At 42.2% G+C, this 13,381-nt stretch overlaps 1 protein-coding gene across 5 annotated transcripts in view; it reads right to left on the bottom strand.

Annotated features, from left to right (window-relative positions):
* The window catches only part of Cntn1 (contactin 1), a 305,299-nt gene extending 292,288 nt beyond the window's left edge, over positions 1-13,011 (bottom strand). For 2 of the 5 annotated variants that reach the window (NM_001439872.1, NM_001439869.1), the window contains 1 exon segment: positions 12,855-12,955. The gene's annotated coding sequence lies outside the window, so the exon portion shown is untranslated. 5 annotated transcript variants of the gene reach the window in all.
* Positions 13,012-13,381: the final 370 nt, after the last annotated feature.

Below are 13,381 nucleotides of genomic sequence, written 5' to 3'. Positions count from 1 at the left end.
ACATGTATAATAAAAAGGGATCTGTCACGACAAATTAGAACTTGGTTCAATGAAACTTTTAACAAACACACAAAAAAAAATTGTTACCAAAAAGTACATGTTCTCTGAGTCTGTTCCTACAAATGTCAGAATCTTCAAAACCATTTCACTGTCTTAGAAATCAAGAGACACATCAGTAGATAGACACCATGAGGATTTGAGTTCAATTGCTAGAATCCACACGGAAACGAACAAGCAACAAAAACCAAGAAACAAAATGCACAACAAAGATAAGACCAGATACTAGCATCTATAACAAACTTACCAAACCCAGAGGCCTAGACACCAGTGTGAAAACACAGTAAATAAAAGCCAGGACGATATGTCCACACCAGAACCCAGGAACCTTAACCACAGTTGCCCTCTATAATTGCAACACAGTTGAAGCTCAGGATAAGGGCTTTAAAATACCTTTTATTAATATGATAGCGATCTTAAAGAGGAAATGAATAAATCAATTAAAGAAATATATGAGAACACAAAGGAAAAAATTAATAAAACATTTCAAGACATGAAAGTGGAAATAGACTCAATTAAAAAATTAGGAAGGAAACCTGGAAATGAAAACTTTAAGAATCCAAAGGGGAACCTCAGAGGCAAGGCGCCCCAACAGAATACAAGAAGTGGAAGCAAGAATCTCAGGAGTTGAAGGTACAGCAGAAAAAATTGATACATCAGTCAAAGAAAATGTTAAATTTTAAAACTGCCAGATATAACACATGCAGGAAATCTGGGACACTATAAAAAGATCAAATCTATGAATGGGAATACAGAAAAGAGAAGTAAACCAGGTCGAAGGCACAGAAAGTATTTTCAAAAAAATCATAGAAGAAAATGTCCATAACCTAAAGTAGGATATGCCTGTAAGGTACAAACAAAACATTACAAAACAAGAAAAAACAAACAAAACAGAATAGAATACCAAATAGGCTAGAGAAGAGGAAAAATTTCCCTCAATACATAATAATAAAAATACAAAGTTACCTCACTCAGGATGGTATTTTCCAGTTCCATTCATTTGCCCATGAATTTCATAAAGTCATTGTTTTTGATAGTTGAGTAATATTCCATTGTGCAGATGTACCACATTTTCTGTAACCCAATCACAGAAAAACACACATGGTATGCATTCTTTGGTAAGTGGGTATTAGCACAAATGCTCGAATTACCCTAGATGCACAGAGCACATGAAACTCAAGAAGGATGACCAAAATGTGAATGCTTCACTCCTTCTTTAAAAGGGGAACAAGAATACCCTTGGCAGGGAATAGGGAGGCAAAGTTTAGAACAGAGGCAGAAGGAACATCCATTCAGAGCCTGCCCCACATGTGGCCCATATATATACAGCCACCAAACTAGATAAGATGGATGAAGCAAAGAAGTGCAGGCTGACAGGAACTGGATGTAGATCTCTCCTGAGAGACACAGCCAAAATACAGCAAATACATAGGCGAATGCCAGCAGCAAACCACTGAACTGAGAACGGGACCCCCGTTGAAGGAATCAGAGAAAGGACTGAAAGAGCTTGAAGGGGCTTGAGACCCCATATGAACAACAATGCCAACCAACCAGAGCTTCCAGGGACTAAGCCACTACCCAAAGACAATAATACATGGACTGACCCTGGGCTCCAACCTCATAGGCAGCAATGAATAGCCTAGTAAGAGCACCAGTGGAAGGAGAAGCCCTTGGTCGTGCTAAGACTGAACCCCCAGTGAACATGATTGTTGAGGGGAGGGCGGTAATGGGGGGAAGATGGGGAGGGGAACACCCATAGAGGAGGGGAGGGAAATGTTGGCCCAGAAACGGGGAAAGGGAATAACATTTGAAATGTAAATAAGAAATATCCAAGTTATTAAAGATGAAAAAAATAAAAAAATACAAAGTTACTAAGTGTACAGAATAAAGAAATAATATTAAAAGCTCAAGGGGAAAACATCAAGTAACATATAACGGCTGATGTATTTGAAGAGCACCTGAATTGTCAATGAAGACTCTAAAATTCAGAATGGCCTGGAAAGACGTTCTACAAACTCTGAGGTACCACAGTGGTCAGCCCAGATCACTATATCCAGCAAACCTTTCAATTACAATGGATGGAGACAGAAAGATAAAACTAATTTTAGGCAGCCTCTATCTATAAATCGTACAATACTGAAGGCATTAGAGAGAAAACTTCTACCTGGAGAGGTTAACCTCACCCAACCACAGGGGAGAAAACAAAACAAAACAAAAACAACAAACAAGTAACAAATGATCTCAGAACAGCAAAGCAGTTTGCAGCCCCATAAGAAGAACCAGACACTCCTCCCCCAAAGCTCTCAGGGACTAAACCACCAACCAAAGAGTACACATGGAGGAACCCATGGCTCCAGCCGCATATGTAACCCAGGATGACATTGTCTGGCATCAATAGGAGGAGAAGCTCTTCATCCTACACAGGCTTGTTTCCCCAGTGTAGGGGAATGGCAGGGTGGGGAGTGGGAGTGGTGGGTGAGAGTGGGAGCATCCTCATAGAATCAGGGGGAAGGGGATAGGAGAGGGGAGGGACTGGGGAAAGGGGATACCATTTGATATGTAAATATGTAAAATATTCAATTTTTAAAAAAATCATACCTGAAGAATCAACTTACAGGAATCAACAAATATTGCTCATTGATAACTCTCGGCATCAATTGTCTCATTTCTCCAATAAAAAGACACAGACTAACAGAACGGGTGCAAAAACAGGACCCATCCTTCTGCTGTATCCAAGAAAAGCGCCTTAACATCAAGACATTACATCAGGGAAAAATACATTCCAAACAAATGGACCAATAATCGAGCTGGTGTAGCAATTTTCATATCTGACAATTAGGCTTCAAGCAAGAGATGGGGAACAACATTACATACTCGTTAAAGATAAAATCCGCCAAGGTGCAACAATTCTTAACATCTACTCACCGACACAAGGGCACCAATGTTCACAAAAGAAACGCTACTACAGGTTAGATCTCATATTGACCCTGGCACACTGAAAGAGGGTGACTTCAACACCACATTCTAACCAAAGCGTGTTATCAAAACAACAAATTTCCCAAACATGGTGAGATAGAGTTCCAAGCAGACAACTCTCTTCACCAATTGAAGCTTTAGCATAGGGAATGGAATGTATAGAATCCATAGTTGCTGGCCAAAGTGGTCCTATGGGAACCCACAAACAACCCAGGCTATTGCAAAAGTTAAAGATGACTTCCCATAACCTGACTGCAAAGCCCCATTTAAAGACAACACATACATAACTCATTGACCATGGAGAATTCGAGCTGGTGTCTATAGAAGAACCTTCTTCACCCCTACATTTTTAGCATCTTTTGTACAGGAAGGTACTCTACATGCTATCAGAGAAATTTAAACATCAACCCAGCTATAAACCTTTGATTTACAATGGTGTCCTGCCTGCAAGATACATAACCATAATGGGGGCACAAAGTTTGTGAGAATAACCAACAAATATCTGTTTTGATTTAAGACATACTCCAAGAGAAGAACCCTTACTCAATCCTACCTAGGTAACCAAGAACCTGAGATTAGATAGTCCAAGGACCTAGGGGCAAACCAAATATTACTGATCTACCAAAGGAATGCAGCAATAAAATAAAATGACTCCCAATGGTGTATTCCTCTGTGCTCATAGATCAGTGTCTTGCTAAGCCATCGTCAGAGAACCTCTTCCTGTAACAGATGGGAACAATACAGAGAATCACAACAAGAAAATATGGAGAGAGAGAGAGAGAGAGAGAGAGAGAGAGAGAGACAGAGAGACAGAGAGACAGAGACAGAGACAGACAGAGAGACAGAGAAACACTCAGTCCATAAGAGGATTAGTGTCTCCATAAAACACTCCCCATAGGGCTTAGGGAACTCTATGGAAGAGTGGGCAAAAGATTCTAAGACCCAGATGGGACAGAGGACACCTAACTTCTAAACATCGTAAGACTGAAACATATATGACATGCGTATGACCAACACACATACACATTATCACAGGAGTAGCATGCACAGGTCAACAAAGGTTTACTCAGATGGGGTCCTAAAGCCGAAAGGAGAAGTGGACACATGCCCCCATCTATAACCCAGATGCTATCTCCAATTTATAGTAATTTACAAATGAAACTTTAGTTTCCTTCAAGCAAGTTTCACTGGGAAAACAAAAAAGTCTTCAGGGGAGGGTGCATGCCCAAAAGTAATAAAAAAGAACTCAATGACATCATGGGAGCTTCTTTGTCACATAATGTTGGGTCTGGTCTTTCTAAAAGTTTTATTTTTTTAAATTTTATTTTATTATATATATAATTGCATTATAAACAACTATAACACATGTGTGTGTTTGCTTTCTAATCTGAGACATAACGGGAGTGATCTAGGTGGGGAGGGTGGTGGGGCATGAACCGAGAGAAGTCAAAGGAAGGGAAAATAGACTCAGGATATATTGCATGAGGAAAATTCTATTTTCAATCAAAGAAGATTAAACATGTTTTGCTAGAAGCAGGTATCCTGTTCCTCACCATTCAAACTACATATAAGCCCAAATATTTAAAATAATGAGAAACCAGGTAGTTTCCTAGTAATCAGAGTTATAATAACCCTAAAATGGCATGCGAATTCCAAAATTGAATCAACCCATTAGTCATTTAAAAATATTTTCAATTAAAATGTATTGCATCTGACATGTAAAAACATTGTACACTGGCATTTTCCGAGATAAAAATCTGTTATACTAAACAACTCAGCGTTCAGGCTGAAATATTGCACTGTTTATAAGATCTTAGCAGGCACCCCGACAGCTGCAGATACAGATCTGCATTTCAGTTACCATGACAATTTAATGTGGTCAGATTACAAGCCTTAGGAGAGAATTACTGCTCATGTTTTTGTGGTAGTAGGAAGGAAAATTAGGTCAGAAAGGCATAAAATTCTGATGTTTGAGTCAAAATCGTAATAATAAATATTTAAACGGTACATTGTAAAGATCTAATTCATGTTTGGGAAACATCATCGTCTAAATCACCACACTGGAAGACCTTTTTGTTTATTAGCTCTCGATGAATAAAACATTTGCAAATTTACAATGATTTAATTCCTTGAGCCAGCGCAATGCATTTGTGTCACAGCCATAGATTGTGCGAACCACAATTCACAGAAAGGATTCGGCAGGGAACAAACAGGAGGATTAAAAACCAGAGCATCGCTCACACTGGTGTGCACCAAGCGATACAGAGACCTTGTCTCAAACAGACAGAAAAGGTGAAGACGCTTGAGGTTGTCCACATGCATGTTGTGGCGTGTCCATGCATGCACACACGCATCAAACATACACACAGCAAAGGTGTAGCATCCGGATGTATATGATCATGTTTGTAGGTGCTCTTGATCACCTCTCATCTGCTGACTTACGCAGTAGTGTGGTTCACGTTCGAAGCCCACCCTACTGGATCTGTAAGGTGCTGGGGTGCCATGTGTAACACATTTAAGATCATGATTTTCACCATGATATCCAATAAGGGGTTATTGTTAAGTGCTCAATGGAGATCATACGGATGATACATTTGCAAACTTGGTAGAAAATAATTCTTATGTCCTGACACATTTACTTTCGAGACATGATTTATTTCTGCTCTAATCGCCATCATTTGATAAATGAATTTCTTTTTCACTATTTTTAGTTCTCACTTCCCCCCAAAATTTGTTTTTTGATATGACTCCTATAAATCTTTAAGATGTATAGAATTTCATCACAAGCAAAACTAACAAGCTGAGTATTGAGTGTATCTGCCTAGGAATGTCTCCCAAATTTTATTTCAATAAATCAAATTAAAAAGGTAAGAAAAAGATTATTGTACTTTTCACCAAAAATAGAAATAAATACACTCTGAAACAATTTACAGGTGCGGAATTGTGTGTGTGAGTGCATGTGTATGCGTGTGTGTGTGTGTGTATGTGTGTGTGAGTGAGTGCATGTGTGTGTGCATGTGTGTATTTCTGTATGTGCATTTTAAGCATGTGGTTAAATGAATGCAAAAGTCTAACATGTTTAGGATGAAAACTTAGTTTCTCCTGAAAAAAAAACTATAGAAAGTAGATATAATTATTGATAAAATTTATTGATGAAATGAAGGAATATTGCACTGCTCAGAACTTTCGAGTGTCCTTTACCTTACGGGCATTGGACCTTCTCTGACATAAGCCATATGCACACTGGGTCTGAGGACTATTAGTCCCTTCTTGTGTAACATCTGAATTTGGGCAGCTCACTTATTTCTCTGACTTCATCTATAAACACATTTTCATTCAAACCACCACATATTGAACGAAGTGTTAAAAAGATTAACTTACACCAGTTATACCATGGTTACCTGTTTGCTATCAAACTATGCATAGTCCTTGATATGCCTAAGAGAACAGGTTAAGGACCAGGTAAACTGACATAAGGAGCCTAGAATGACCAATCAGGAGCATTTGGGGAATAAAAGCAACAAAACAGTACGGAAAAGGTGTGACACACTCGGTCAGGTCTACACCATCAAGCACAGGGCTGAGCAATTATCCACTGAATTAGGAACCATCTGGATAATCCTAGCAGAAACAGATTTAGTGCTTGAGTCATTCAGATAATTGTGCAAACAATGTGCCCCGCTCTGACTGAGTAACCTGGTCATTAATATCTTCTCTTGTAAGTTTTGCCCTGTGATATTTTTGGAATGGACAATGGAGGCTCAGAAAGAATTAAGGAGCCATCTACTTACCGGAAGAACCACAGGAAGAATAATGGGAAGGTAATAGACTGATATTATATGTGTCCCCAGGAACCACTTCACATGAGGATAGGCATAAGATACACACAGGTTCAATCTTGCTTTAGTGGATGAAGGAAGCCAGTGTTGTTCATTCCTGACCTTTTCAGTTCTATTAGATGGGAGAAAGTAGTTCTCTGAGCGTTTACACGCTACAAAGTAGCAATGTGAATCAATCAATAAAGGACTATAAGCTTATAAATGCCTGGATGACAAATCATGTTTTTAGAAAGACACAGCCAGGCACAGCAGCTCCTATCTTCAATCCCAGCTCGAGATCCTAACATAACAGGATCTCCACAAGTTCAGGGCCAACCTAAGACTATTGGTGAGTTCAAAGTCAGCCTGGGCATGAAGTGAGATGCATTTCAAACTCCACTGCTTATGTTCCCCTCTCCTACCCTCCCCATAAATCCAAAAGCAGAAATCTGGGGAACGAAGAATTTTGCAAATGTCCTGTTTTATGAGGAACATACGAGTGCCTTGAGTCAATCCAGCTTTATAAATTGATTAACACAGATAAAACTCACCCCAGAGCACAGTAAATAATTCAGAAGAACTCTATACATAACTTTGACTATGAAATTGTCACTGTTAATAACCGTAATACTAAGTGTCCGTGACTCCAATGCATTGCCAAATTGGGATAGCCGTAGGCAGAATATACATCTGACTGTTGGGAAGCTGTTTGTCAGTGTCCACTAAGAGGTTACAAATACGTGTTTTCACTAGCAACTCTTAATTTTTAGAAATAACCATAAATGCAAAACATGTATATTCATGCTTAATTCCTTAACTTAGGAAATCTAGAAGCACAGCAATGACAAGTATACACTTAGAAAGCCATGCATATGTCCTTAATAAGAATGATCTGTGAAGTGGATAAATACCCAGTGTCTGACAGGAAGGTAGAGTGGAGCTCAAAAGTCAATATTCACTGTCCCTGTACTTAAGAGTCAAGGGTAGAGATTGAAAATGTTCTGAAAGACACAGCCAGAATCCAGCAAATACAGAGGCGAATGCCAGTAGCAAACCACTGAAGTGAAAACGGGACTCCCGTTGAAGGAATCAGAGAAAGGACTGGAAGAGCTTGAAGGGGCTCGAGACCCGATATGAACAACAATCCAAACCAACCAGAGCTTCCAGGGACTAAGCCACTACCCAAAGACTATACATGGACTGACCCTGGGCTCCAACCTCATAGGTGGCAATGAATAGCCTAGTAAGAGCACCAGTGGAAGGGGAAGCCCTTGGTCGTGCTAAGACTGAACCCCCAGTGAACGTGATTGTTGAGGGAAGGGCGGTAATGGGGGGAGGATGGGGAGGGGAACACCCATAGAGAAGGGTGGAGGGGTTAGGGGGATGTTGGCCCGGAAACCGGGAAAGGGAATAACATTCGAAATATAAATAAGAAATACTCAAGTTAATAAAAAAAATGAAAAAAAAAGAAAATGTCTATATACATCAACAGTCATAAGAAAAACAGCCTGGTGTCATATGCCTTGAATCCTAACACTGGAGAGACAGGCAGACAGATCTCTGTGAGTTCAAGGTCAGCCTTCTCTACATGGTAAGCACATGAGCTATAGTGAATGCCAGTCTAACCAAATAATCTGTCAAAAGAAAGATGAAAGGAAGAAAGGAAGAAAGAAAGAAAGAAAGAAAGAAAGAAAGAAAGAAAGAAAGAAAGGAAGGAAGGAAGGAAGGAAGAAAGGAAGAAGGAAAGAAAGTTCGTGATTCTGTATTTTCTTTTAAATTGGTTTCCAATTTTACCTTAAGTTTAAGAACATAACTACGTATTTATATACTTTTGAATATAATTTTACACAATAGGCTTTCATTCGGCCATAGTGAGCATTGGGTCATCCTTCAGTTACATGGCCGGTGTTACACAACTCAGTCCTTCTTAGAAGTTGAACCCAAATATGCCTTGCTACCAACACAAAGTTTCGAAGTAAGGGAGACACAATAGCAAGAATCAAACATACATCACACTCAAGCAGTCTGTGGCATCGTGTACTAAAGTTTCTGTGTTGGCAGACATGGTTTGATTGCCCACTGCACCAAACTGGATAAACAGCAACAGGGGAATTTGCTATGGTGAATAACAGTAAACACACATTAGAATTTAGAGTAAGAATGGATAAACTACTGAAAAGATGGTGGATACTTCTAGATGAAAGGAAGACTTACAACGTATTAATCACAAACAAAATCATATGGAAAGTTATGGCATCCATTACTAAAGGCCAGATTAGGGCTGATGCCAATCAATGGGGATAGGCAAACAGTGATGTTCTATACTTATATTATAATTACAAATAATACTGTTATCGATGAATAAATAATTATGGTGGCCCACGTCCTGTCTGGAATGAGTCACATGGTCTCAGGATAAACCAGGAAGGCTTCTGCAGTGTTGTTGTAGACCCCAAGGGTATGATCTACATATTCATTTGTCTGCATAGTAAAGCCCCTCTGTCCCCAACAGCCTTAACCAGGACAATGATCCATGGCTATCAGAAACTTAATAGAAATGGAACTGCAGAGGAAAACTTGTCATTTGAGAGCTTGGGAAAGAGAGCCAAAGTAGGAAGGAGAGCGAGAAAGGAAGCTTAGCAAAGTAAGGAAACCTGACAACAGATGACTGTGGCATCTACAACTGAAATCTGGGGGAAGAGGAGGAAAAACATGGAGAATGGCTGGCAGAGGGGAAGACCAACAGACACTCTGGGAATAAGCAGAGAGCAAACACTGCTCCGGTCAAGCAGAGAGCTTCCCATTGACTCAGAGAGCATAGAATCTGGGATGTGATTCATTTTGTGTGTAGAAATGGTAGCACTTGACTGAAGACATCAAGGGAATAGACAAGTACGTAGGAAGTAGAGGGGTTGTTTACGGCAGAGAAGAGAACATGTTGATGGGGTGGAGGGGGTGTCTAATACATGTACCACGGAAAATGCAGCCAATTCACTGTGACTGTTATGGTGGGGACTAGAGATGAGAGAGATCTGAGGAAGGAGACAACAAACTTGGAGAGTGTCCCAAGGACCCGTGGTGACACCATATTTGTCTCCTACTTGTAGAAATCTAATCTATCTTGTACCTAACTCTCTGGTTGGCTGTGTGGAGCCCAAGAAAGAACATGAGGTATAAACCACCTGTGTTAGACAACTGAGTCATTTTGGGGCAAGGATACGGAAACACCCTCACATTAGCGGTGAGTCATCATGGGCAGGATAATGGAGACGGTGTTTCCAAAAGTAGCCCTCCATTCTGCTCTCTAATGACAAATACATGAGTCTCAAATCCTTGGCAACACTGATGTGAAGGATTTGCCACCATGATAGGTTTTCAGCATTTGTCTTTGAGCCTTCTTGGAACTTTCAGTGTGGTAATTATAAACAGCATAGGTCATCATGCCCTGGTTTGTTTGACTGGTTGTTTTTGTTTGTTTTGTTGTTATTTTTTGTTTGTTTGTTGGGGGTGGGTGGTTGGTACTGGGATAACATACTGACCAAAGCAAAGACCACTGCCTTCCTTTCTCTGCCTAGCTCAGCTACTTTCCTTTTATAGCCTGGGTGCCGCTGAGTGGGGATGGTGCTGCCCGCAGTGGGCATCAATTAGAAAGTCAGAAAATACCCGGTAAACAGGACAGAGTGCAGGGTGGTGATTTTTCAACTGGGGTTCCCTCTTTCTAGGTGATTCTAATTTTCTCAAGTTGGAAGAATTAGTAAAACTGTCTTTTCCGAAAAGCATTTCTTGGTCCAGCTAGATAATAAAGCAGGTGCATGCATAAGGTTAACCAGCTTAAGACTAAGTGTGGTGGATGAGGTTTCCACATATATTGTCTTCCAAGGAGATCCAAACTGTGGCTCTAAAAACAGCACGTAATTGATAAATGTGGATCCTGTGTTATAATCAGTGGTATCCCTGCTTATTCATAGCCTACTGTGTTCCCACTCCCACATGCTCAGATTTTTAAGAAAGGCTTCCTGACAAACCTAGGCGGTAACTCAGTTCTTCTTTCCTGGGATTACCATGAGACTAAAACTCTAAGAGAATGGAACCCTCCCCAAATCAGATAATCAGGCAGTCCAGCTGACAAATTCAACACCGGTCCCTCTGATAATTTAGATGATCTAGGAGTTCAGAAATTAATTGTGAAACATGTAAAAAAAAACACATATTATTGCTGATACCAACACCATTTAAATTTATTACAGGGACTAATGATTATGGAAAACTGCTGAGTATGAGAGTTGAAGAGCAGTACACAGTAGGCTTTAGTAATAGTAGAGTTGAGAGTTGTGACAGATTTTTAAGTTCACCATTTGTTCCTTCTGAATCTCAATTTTTGCAATTTATGACAACGGACGTTGGCAAAAAAAATAAATATACAGGTATTTATAAAAAGAAAGTCCATGCAATACAAATAAATCTGAACTATCGCGTTAGCACAAATTTGTATAAGTCACAAGAGACGTATGGCCAAGGAATTGCATCAAAACTGTCTTAGATGGCCATACCACTTCCACAGTCCTGCATCCTGAAGAGTGGGCAGACCCTTTCCAGACCCCAGAGAGTAGCTAGCTACAAGTTACCACACAGATGCATTTCTTTCCAAATAACCAAGATACTCAAGCGTGTGCACAATATTGTGCACCAATGACTTAATAAAATATCGTAGATACGACATCTATTAGCCTGATGCCTGTTATACTTCAAGCTGCAATGGTCGATATGCACCGTGAATCCGAAAAAACGCGGGATAAGACCCAGGAATGCATTCAAAATAATCTTGGAATACATCCCTTTCTGCACGCTACAGAAACGTTATTCCAAGTGTGTGTGTGGGGGGGGTGTTGTTACTCTGAGTTTTTCAGCCCTGGCTTTGCCCCTAATGAAGAATTTGATTCTATTTCACCCCTCCCACCCAGTGCTTGCAGATTGCTTGGGAAGGCCAAGGCAGTCTGCTCAGCAGCAAAGAAACCGGCTGGCTGCGCAGAAGCTATATATAGTTCCTCCACCTTGGAGATGTGCACACACAGGCACACATACAGATGCCGATGCTGGATTTGGCATGGGGGAAAAAGGACAGCCAGAAAGGGCTACACCTCTCACCACCTCTCACTTCTTGCTTTTTTCAGGAATTTTCCCAGCAGGGTGTCTGATTTCCCTGCAATTCTTTTCCCTATTGCTACCAGCAGCAATCCGATTCCAGCAGGAACCGGCACTGGGCCAACACCCAGTGCCCAAATGCGGTCACCCAGGGAGGATGCTTTGGAGCCCATCCTGACACAGTCACTTGACTAGATGAAGCGGTAGTTCCCAGTAGGAAACAGCGAGGCCAGCGGGAAGCTGCCTTTCTGCCCTGCCCAGTCCGCAGCACCTTGTGGAGGAGGTACCCTGGCTTTTCCTCAGACTAGATTCATCAGAAAATGCCTGCCGAGATTCTCCCCAGCCACCAAGCCCTAAGGGAGCTGGTTTTTAGCTAGGGGAAGCGCACGCAAATCCCTGCTTTCCCCATGGCAAGCACCCTCAGCCAGCGCTGCGCTGGAGGGTACCCGGCGGGTGCGGGGGAGGGAAGCAGGCGGCGCCCGGCGTGCCGAGCAGTTGAGGAGCACACAGGACCTGCGGCTCCTGCAGCTTGGCACGTCTGTGCCCCCAGATCCCAGCCTCATCCACAGGGCAAACCCCAGGCCTGTCCCCGCAGACAGCCGCAGCGTCTATGAGGAAAGTTGCCCAGACGCATTGCCCCTTGGGGCCCCTCTCAGCAACCCTTCCCGGTGCATCACCCCGGCTCCTGCATCCAGACCACCACCACCCCCTCCATGCCATCTTCTGATTGGTGTCATAGGTGTCCCGGTGACAGCTACAGCGACCCTGGGAGCCGGGGTAACCAGGGCGGGGTAGGGGCTGGGTGGCCTCTGGGAAGCATGCCTTCTCTGCGCTCTGCAGAAGGGCGAGCCTGCCTCCTACCTGTTCTCCACTCCTGTCGCCGCCTCGCTGCCTGGGCCCTACAGCTTTCCCGCTCCCGCCGCAAACAGCTGGGAGCGCATCTCCCACCAGCGCCACTCCTCGCCTAGGCGGAGCCCACCCTAGCTACTTGACAGCAGAAGCCGGGGCCTCAGAGTGCAGTTATTGGGGCCGCGGGGAGAGGGAGGCGGGGACCGGAGGGAAACTTGCAACTTTGATTGGACAGAGGAGATGTCATTCTCAACTCTAGGGTTTCTGTGAACTGACTCTCTTAGCTTCTGAGCCCACCAGCGAAGAGTCCTTGTAGCCCGCGGTTTGAAACCCTTCTGCTTCTGGGTCAGAGGGCCTTTGAGGAGGGAAACTACCTCGAGGATCTGCCATTAAAGGTTCCAAGAGGGAGGGAGGATCTGACAAAGCCAGATCCCTAGAACTTTCCAAAAGAGACTCTCTGCTCCTGGAGATTTAACCAGAGACACCAGCTGAGGTAAATAAGAAAACATCAGGATGCACAATTAAGTGGAGAGATATCA

Source organism: Rattus norvegicus, chromosome 7 (assembly GCF_021556685.1).
Source record: "Rattus norvegicus strain SHRSP/BbbUtx chromosome 7, alternate assembly SHRSP_T2T, whole genome shotgun sequence".
Lineage (NCBI taxonomy): Eukaryota > Metazoa > Chordata > Mammalia > Rodentia > Muridae > Rattus > Rattus norvegicus.
Note: the sequence above shows the minus strand (reverse complement) of the source record. Positions and strands in the feature narration are given on the sequence as shown.